Below are 10298 nucleotides of genomic sequence, written 5' to 3'. Positions count from 1 at the left end.
TCACAAGAGTGACATCACTAAGGGCTTTATTCTTCCCCTTTTCTTGCTCAAGGATGGCTTTCACTTGCCTCTTCACGCTTTCTTTTGCTCAGTGTTCAACGAATATGGCTTTGCACTAGGGCAACTCTTCGCCTTTCGTGGTGGACATTGGTGGCTTATTTCATTGACTGTTGCATGAACAATGAGTTGCATGTTCTTGAAGTTTTCCAAAAGATTTATCAATTGAAGATCAAAAGGTAGGGTGCCTTGGCCGGGACCCATTTTAATACAGGCCAATGTTACGAGCCCATTATCTAGAATTGGGCTTCAAACCTCCATCTTAAAAAATACAAGCTCGTCAAAGTCACGTGCAAACTCGAAACTGATTTTGGCTTTCCCTCTTTATGGTCAATATCTAAGAGGACATCTGCCTACAAAGCTAGCATGTTGATTCAGAGGTTGCTTGAAAATAATTTAAACGATTAACGAAGGGGCGTATCCTGGAATTGCGGGAGATTGTTACTATCTGGAATGCTTTCCAATACTACCTATGTAATGACCCAAAATTCACAAGCATCGGAAAAGTACATTATCGGGCCTCCGTCTTACTAAACTGAGTCATAAAAAAATTATTTGAAGTAATTATGAGTTTAGTTGAGTGCTTAATTAGGTATTAATTGGGTGAATTTAGTTTAGTTAAGAGAAATTAGGAAAAAGGATTAAATTGAATTAGTGGTAAAAGTTGAATTATAGATTAATAGAAAATAGAAAGAATTAAAATGTCAATTAAGCCATTAACAAGAAATGAGGCGGCATAAGTGATAAAAATCTTTGATTTTTATGTTTTATATATATTATTTTATTATATAATATATAATATTATATAATCAGATTGAGAATGGAAGGCAGAACTCGATTTACCCATTTCAGTTGTTTCTCCTAATTTTCTAAAAAGTTTCTCAAAGTTTCTCAAAATTTTTAAGTTTACAAAATTTAATTTTCAAGTTTCTAAATTTTCAAATTAAGTTTTCAAACTTAAGTTTTCAACTTAAAAATATTTCATTACCAATCCGATCTTCAGATCTTCAGGACTTACTAGTATCAGAGCCAAGGAGGAGCATGTATTTCTAAGTTTAAGAAAAAATTCAATTTGTTTTCGATTTCTGGTTTAACTATCTCCATTGATGTATTATTATTCTGCTGAGAATTGATATAGTGTCCATTTAGCCATGGGTTAGGCATGTTAAAGACATATAGTATCCCTGTAGGCAACTTAATTAATTCAGAAATATTGATAGTAGAACCCCCTGTAGGAAATAAGAAATCAAAGAATGTTTCTTTTTTTAAGGCGAACCAATTCTTTTGCAACCTTTGTTTCTAATCAATCCCAAGAATCTGACCAAACCTCAAACAACACCATTAATGAACAAGAAGAACATTATGAAAATATTCCTCAAAGATTTGATAATTGGACTCTTCCAAGAGTTCCAACAAACCAAGTTTACAAGAAAACAACTTTTGAAAATTTAAATGCTTTTTGCAGTTATGTTATAAAAACAAAAGAAAGAAGTTTACCTATTCAAAAAGAATATGAAACAATCTAATTATTAGATAAAGTCATCATTAATAAACTCAAAGATCAAAGATACAAATATATCCATTTTGGATTAGTCCAGGTTGGAGTCAAACCTCTTAGTGTTGAAGCCACTAAAAATACCTCAATATTAGTAGTCTTAAGAGACCAAAAACACGTCATGTTTAATGACTCATTATTAAGAACTATAGAAACAAGCCTATGTACAGGCCTAATACATTTTAATTGTTATCCAAATTTATGGTTTCTTTGACTCATAAAAATATTTTACCATCTTTGACCCTCCAAATACATACCCATAACTACAAAATGCTTCCTGGTATGGAAGTATTAACATTAGTTTATAGACTCCATTTCAAAACTATGTATTCTGTTGTTAATACCAAGGCTTGAATCCAAAGCCCAAAAGGAGAAACCCTCTTAATAGAGACAGATACTACAAGATCTCATACCACAATCCCAAGAACAATACAATGGCATGAGATAAGCCTTCTTGATAAGTGGAAACTTGAAGGTGCTACAGATCCTGTGGCACCAACCCCCATAAGAAACACTTCATTAAGTGAAATTTCTCAACACGGAGATGGCACAATTGAATTAAAATTCAATAGTCCACAAAGAATGCCTCCAAGATATTCCTTTGAAATAGGAAGTACCAGCACAACTTTTAGGAGGTTAAATATAGAAGAAGAGTCAAATCCAGAAACACAAACAGTAGATTTTAGGACAGCCAGAGCCTCTGTATCTTCTATCCTAGCAACATTTAGGACCAATTTACAAGGAATAGATAATTCCTCAAATATAGCTCAACCTATCTATGCCAGACAGGAAGAGAGTCTCCAAAATTCACCTAATATGTCACCAACATATTCATCAATGACTAATAATGCAAGACAAGGAGAAATTTTAGAAATATTTGTTTTAGAAAAAACGTTTGAAATAAATAAAGAATGGTGTAGAAAGCACTTCTATTCCAACAAAAATAAGCAAAAAAAGAGAAGATTACTTTAAAAATTATAATGATAAAAAAGAAAGCATTCTTCAAGAATATTATGAATTTATGAATACCCATAAAGTCCATATAAAATTCTTTGAATGGTTTGAAGAATATTATTTAGAATCTTTTAATACAATAAGACGTAATACTAGATGGCAGACTAATAAAAGAGAAGTTGAATCTCGACATCCCCCTTTAATGGAGGTTCAATATCTTCACAAGAATACTAGAATAAAAGCAAACCCTTTAAGAATGAGAGCTCCTGATGCAGGAGAACAAATCTCATCAAAAGATATTAAAATGATAGTAGAACAAAACAATTATACAAATATTAACCTTCATAAAATAGGGAAACAATTAGATTATATTGAGAATCTGGTAGAGAGTCAACCGATCAGGAAAGAACCAGTAAAAGAAATAACAGAAAAAAGTTCCAAAGAACCAATATTCACACCTTATGAGCTTCCAAAAACTTTTCAAAAATCCCCAAAATGATTTCCTAACAGAAATCCAAAATAGACTTAATGCTTTGCAAAGCTACAAGTCTGAATTAATTGCCTCTGATACCCCAATACAAGCCCAATATTAAGTAAATACATTACACCAATCCTCCCAATCTGAATCGGATCAGTCAGATGAATAACAAATTAACAAGATGGCTTGGAAAGAACCAAAAAGATTATATTATCCAAAAATCACTGCACCTGATCTTAACATAGAAGAAAAACTTGTTTTCCAAAATAAATACAATGCTAATACAATCAATGAATGGAATATAGATGGAATGTATGAATACAATATTCTGAGTTTATTACAAAAAATGACAATGGTTTCAAATGTTTATAAAACCCAAAATCAAAATGAATTAATTAGTGGTCATTCTATAACTAATCTTTTAGTTACTGGATTTACTGGTCAATTAAAAGGATGGTGGGATCATACACTCACTAAAACTCAATAGGAAGAAATTTTAAAAGCAATAAAAAAAGATGAACAAGATAGAATTATTTTAGACAAACAAGGAAGAGAAATCCAAGATGTAGTAGCAACTTTAATTTTCTCAATCTCTAAACACTTTATTGGAGATCCTTCTCATCTTAAAGATAGAAATTCAGGATTATTATCAAATTTAAAATGCAAAAAATTAACCGATTTTAAATGGTATAAAGATGTCTTTATGACTAGAGTTATGCAAAGATTTGATAACCAGAAATCATTTTGGAAAGAAAAATTTCTAGCAGGACTTCCCACTTTATTAGGAGAAAAAGTTAGGAATCAAATAAGAGAAAATTACAAAGGTATTATTCCATATGAAAAGCTTACATATGGTGAACTAATTAGTTTCACCCAAAAAGAAAGATTAAAAATTTGTCATGATTTAAAATTACAAAACCAACTTAAGAATGAAAGATATCAATGTAGAAAGGAATTAGGATCATTCTGCCACCAATTTGACATTAGAAATGAACATTCTGCTTCAAAACCATGTTACCCTGTAAAGCCAAAAAATAGGAAAAAGAATATTTCAGAATATTATAAAAAACCCAAATATAGAAAATACAGAAAAGAAAAGAAACAACAAAAAATAGAAAACAAAATTGATAAAAAAATAAAATGTTATATGTGTGGAAAACTAGGACATATTTCAAAATATTGTAAAATCAAAAGAAAAATCAATAATTTAAATCTAGATGAAGAGATAGAACAAAAATTAAATGAAATCCTATTAGAAACAACTTCGTTTGAAAATGATACATCTACTGAAACAGATGAATTACAAATAGATGAATTACATACAACATCTCAGTCTTCTAGTGATGAAAATGAACCTTCAATTAATATGTTAACCAAAGATCAAGAATTTATGATTGAAGTTATTGATAAAATTCAAGACTTAGAACTTAAAAGAGAATACATTTTGAAATTAAAATCCTCGTTAAAAGAAAAACCAGAAAAAGAAAAAGAAATCATTTCTAGTCAATCACAAATGTATAATATACAAGACATAATATTTAATAAATATGAAAAAATAAAACCAAGGCAAATTAAAAAGTCTAAATTACAGTTGGAAATAAAACATATTAAATTGGAACTTTCTCAGCTTAAAATAGAACAACAAGAAATGAAAGAACAAATGAGGACCTTAAAACACGAAACCTCAGAAAAAAGTTCTTCAGAAACTGAACCTGAAGAAAATACACAAGAATATATGATGATTCTAACTGAAGTATCTATTCAAAGATATTTAATAAAAATAAATATTGTTATAAATAATGAATTTCAATTAGAAACAATAGCCTTTTTTGATACAGGAGCGGACCAAAACTGCCTTAGAGAAGGAATAATTCCAACAAAATATTATAATAAAACATCAAAATCTCTTAAACCTGCAAATGGTAAAAAACTAAAAATTACTTACAAAATTCCCAATGCAGAAATATCCAACAAAGGTATAAAATATCAAACATGTTTTTTAATGGTAAAAGATATTACCCAAGATGTCATATTAGGAACCCCATTCATATCCTTACTCAAACCTTATAAAGTAGCAAATAATTCAATCTCCACCAAAGTTTTAAACACTAAGGTAGAATTTCCTTTTGTAGAAAAACCGAAAATAAGAAATCTCAAGCTGTTAAAATCTTTATCCATTCATAATGGGCAAATTAATAATTTAATTAATTATAAACATAAGGAAATTTCTTCTCTAAAAGAAGAAATATGTTTTAAAAAATTAACTGAACAATTAAAAAATAGAGAAATACAAAAAAGAATAAATCAAATAAAAAAAGAAATAGAATCAACAATTTGTTCTGACATTCCTAATGCCTTTTGGAATAGAAAAAAACACGAAGTAACATTACCATATGAAAACGATTTTGATGAAAGACAAATACCCACAAAAGCAAGACCCATACAAATGAACAAAGAAATGGAAGAATTTTGTAGAAAATAAATACAAGACCTTCTTAATAAAAATTTAATTAGGAAGAGCAGTTCCCCTTGGAGTTGTTCAGCATTCTATGTAATAAAAAATGTAGAACTTGAAAGAGGAACACCAAGATTAGTAATTAATTACAAACCTCTTAATCAAGCCTTAAAATGGATTAGATACCCAATACCAAATAAGAAAGATTTGTTACAAAAACTTTGTAATGCAAATATTTTCTAAAAATTTGACATGAAATCTAGATTTTGGCAAATCCAAATAAAAGAAGAAGAAGGATATAAAACAGCATTTACCGTACCATGACAATATGAATGGAATGTAATGCCTTTTGGGTTAAAAAATTCTCCATATGAGTTTCAAAGAATAATGAATGATATTTTTTACCAATATTCTCAATTCACAATAGTATACATCGATGATGTATTAGTATTTTCAAAAAAATTAGAAAAACACTTCAAACATATATCGATCTTTATAGAAGTCATAAGAAATAATGGTTCAGTAGTTTCTAAATCTAAAATAAGTTTGTTCCAATCCAAAGTAAGATTTTTAGGTCAGTATATTATCTAAGGAACCATTACCCCAATAGAACGATCTATAGAGTTTGCTAGCAAATTCCCAGACCAAATTCTTGATAAAGTCCAGTTACAAAGATTCTTAGGAAGCCTCAATTATGTTATAGACTTTTATCCAAGTCTTAGAAAATTATGTAAACCGTTATATGATAGGCTCAAAAAGAATCCACAACCTTAGACAAATAACCATACCAATATTATCACCCAAATCAAAAAACAAATCACTAAGGTTCCTTATTTATATTTAGCTTATCCAAATGCCCCCAAGATTCTTGACACAGATGCTTCTAAAATAGGATATGATGGGATCCTAAAACAAGTTAAAGGAGGTAAAGAGTAAATAGTCCAGTTTACTTCCAGACATTGGAATCCTACTCAGCAAAATTATAGTACTATTAAAAAAGAAATTTTATCAATTATTTTGTGCATTACAAAATTCCAAAGTGATTTATTAAATCAAAAATTTCTTTTACGAATCGATTAGAAATCAGTAAAAGAAGTTTTACAAAAAGATGTCCAAAACATTGCCTCAAAACAGATTTTTGCAAGATGGCAGGCAATCTTGAGCATATTTGATTTTGATATTGAATACATCAAACGAGAAACAAATTCTTTGCCTAATTTTCTCACTAGAGAGTTTCTTCAAAAATGCCCCCTAAACATCGAGACAAAGGAAAAGGGAAAATAGAAGAATCCTCCAAAACCCAAATCACCTCAAAACCAATTAAGTCATGGTTTGAAATTTTCCATGAAAAAGATGAGAAATCATCATCATTGTCAAAATCCTCTAAAAATACAATAATTTAAGATACACAAGATCTAAATGAGATTGATTCTCAAATCAAAAAATAGATTGAGTCCCTATCTCAATCTCCGAAAGTAGCATTGGCCTTTTCACAAATGAAAGAGGAAACTCCTCTCAAACAAATTGCTGTTGAAGTAGCAAATGTTTCAAAAAATAAAGAGATTATTTTACACAAACCAAAATCTCTTAAAAATGTTTTAAAAGAGATTTCTCTCTAAGATGTTTTTCCAAAAGAGATAGCAGTGTCTTCACAGACTGCTACACAGAAATCTTCACAATATTTTCCAAACAAATATTTTGAAAAAATTCTTGTTATGGAGGAAGAATTTTCAGAAAAACCTCCACAAATGCTTGTAAAAGAACTTTTCAATGGATGACATTTCAAACCATTGGATTCTCAAAAACCTAACAATATTATGAAAATATACTGGTCCAAACTGGATTAGTATTGTTCAAACATTACACAGATCCAAAAGATCTAAATTTCATTACCCATTTAATACCCCAAATATTAAAAATTCTTCAACCAAGAGATTGGAGTGAAAACCCAAATTCTCCAAAGAAATTCCCAGCCAAATTTACCACCAAAATAGACCATTACCCATATTTTACATATTGAGATTACCAAATGACATGGTACAATGCCTTCTTAATGAACAACCAACACATGAGACATTATTGGCTCATATATTTCAAATATGGCACCTAATTCAAATTCCCAAACTGGTTCCAAGAATGGTGGAATTGGTATGGACCATCATCCTTTGAGATACTACCAGAAAAAATTGAAAACTTTTGGCCCAAATTCTTTGACAAATTTCATCCTGAACCAGATCAAAAACACATTTACAAGACAATCTATTTTTTCTCGAAACTATGCATTTCTTGGATTGTTTCATGGAATTATTCTTATGAGCAAGACCAACACACCGAAATTCCATTATTAGTTCGCAACTACAGGACTAAATGGTGGGACAAATTTAATGATGAAAAATATGATTCAAAATATTTGGATAATTTTTTCAACAAGACTGCAAGATTATGTAAATCCGCAGCGCCGGATCAAACCACAACAAAATTTCTTCAAGCAAAGTCGACAGCTAGTGCAACGTTAGCTCAAGCCAAGACCAATAAAGAATAAAAAAAACTCATGGCTAAAATGCTCAGTTCATTGGACTCTGAATCTGAAGATGGATTTCAGCATCCGCAATCAAGACAGTGGATCTTGCAGATGATACCACTTCGGTGACCATCGCTAGGTCCAAGAAGAAATGATACAAGAAAAGATGTGTGAATAGGAAAGATTCCCTGCAAAGAATGATGCATGAACATGAAAGATTCCCTGCAAGAAAAGACGAGGTGAACAGGAAAGATTCCCTGCAAGAAATGATGCGTGAACAGGAAATATTCCTTGCAAGAAAAGACAAGAAAAAGAAAAGATAAATAAACAATTCTGAAATTTGTATTTTTGTAATCAAATAATATATTCTCTGAAAAGTTTGAATTAAAATCTCAAATGTAATGATTTCCCGATTCAAATGATGTAAAGAGAATAGCCCTTTATAAAAGGCTATCAGATTAAAAATGGAAGGCAAAACTCGATTAACCCATTAGAGTTGTTTCTCCAAAATTTCCAAAAATTTTCTCAAAATTTTTAAGTTTAAAAAATTTAATTTTCAAGTTTCCAAATTTTCAAATTAAGTTTTCACCAGAGAATTTCTTCAAACCATTCAAAGAATTCTATATGGACTTTATGGGTATTCATAAATCTATAATATTCTTGAAGAATGCTTTCTTTTTTATCATTATAAACCATTTGGGATTACCAAATGACATGGTACAATGCCTTCTTAATGAACAACCAACACATGAGACATTATTGGCTCATATATTTCAAATATGGCACTTAATTCAAATTCCCAAACTGGTTCCAAGAATGGTGGAATTGGTATGGACCATCATCCTTTGATATATTACCAGAAAAAATTCAAAACTTTTGGCCCAAATTCTTTGACAAACTTCATCCTGATCTAGATCAAAAACACATTTACAGGACAATCTATTTTTTTCTCGAAACTATGCATTTCTTGGATTGTTTCATGGAATTATTCTTATGAGTAAGACTAACACACCAAAATTCCAGTATTAGTTTGCAACTACAGGACTAAATGGTGGGACAAATTTAATGATGAAAAATATGATTCAAAATATTTGGATAATTTTTTCAACAAGAATGCAAGATTATGTAAATTCGCAGCGCCGGATCAAACCACAACAAAATTTCTTCAAGCAAAGTCGACAGCTAGTGCAACGTTAGCTCAAGCCAAGACCAATAAAGAATACAAAAAAACTCATGGCTAAAATACTCAGCTCATTGGACTCCGAATCTGAAGATGAATTTCAGCATCCTCAATCAAGACAGTGGATCTTGCAGATGATACCACTTCGGTGACCATCGCTAGGTCCAAGAAGAAATGATACAAGAAAAGATGTGTGAATAGGAAAGATTCCCTGCAAAGAATGATGCATGAACATGAAAGATTCCCTGCAAGAAAAGACGAGGTGAACAGGAAAGATTCCCTGTAAGAAATGATGTGTAAACATTATTTTTTATGAATATTATAGATTTAAAGAATGCTTTCTTTTTTATCATTATAATTTTTAAAGTAATATTCTCTTTTTTGTTTATTTTTGTTGGAATAGAAGTGCTTTCTACACCATTCTTTATTTATCTCAAACATTTTTTCTAAAACAAATATTTCTAAATTTTCTCATTTTCTTGCATTATTGGTCATTGATGAATATGTTGGTGACATATTAGGTGAATTTTGGTGACTCTCTTCCTGTCTGGCACAGATAGGTTGAGCTATATTTGAGGAATTATCTATTCCTTTTAAATTGGTCCTAAATGTTGTTGGGATAGAAGAGACAGAGGCTTTGGCCGTCCTAAAATCTACTATTTGTGTTTCTGGATTTGACTCTTCTTCTATATTTAACCTCCTAAAAGCTGTGCTGGTATTTCCTACTTCGAAAGAGTATCTTGGAGGTATTCTTTGTGGCCCATTGAGTTTTAATTCGACTGTGCCATCTTGGTGCTGAGAAATTTCACTTAATGAAGTGTTTCGTATGGGGGTTGGTGCCACGAGATCTGTAGCACCTTCAAGTTTCCACTTAGCAGGAAGGCTTATCTCATGCCATTGTATTGTTCTTGGGATTGTGGTATGAGATCTTGTGGTATCTGTCTCTATTAAAAGGGTTTCTCCTTTTGGGCTTTGGAGTAAAGCCTTGGTATTAACAACAGAATACATAGCTTTGAAATGGAGTCTATACACTAAAGTTAATACTTCCGTACCAGGAAGCATTTTGTAGTTATGGGTATGTATTTGGAGGGTCAAAGA

Source organism: Gossypium hirsutum, chromosome D06 (assembly GCF_007990345.1).
Source record: "Gossypium hirsutum isolate 1008001.06 chromosome D06, Gossypium_hirsutum_v2.1, whole genome shotgun sequence".
NCBI lineage: Eukaryota > Viridiplantae > Streptophyta > Magnoliopsida > Malvales > Malvaceae > Gossypium > Gossypium hirsutum.
This window is presented reverse-complemented; position numbering follows the sequence as displayed.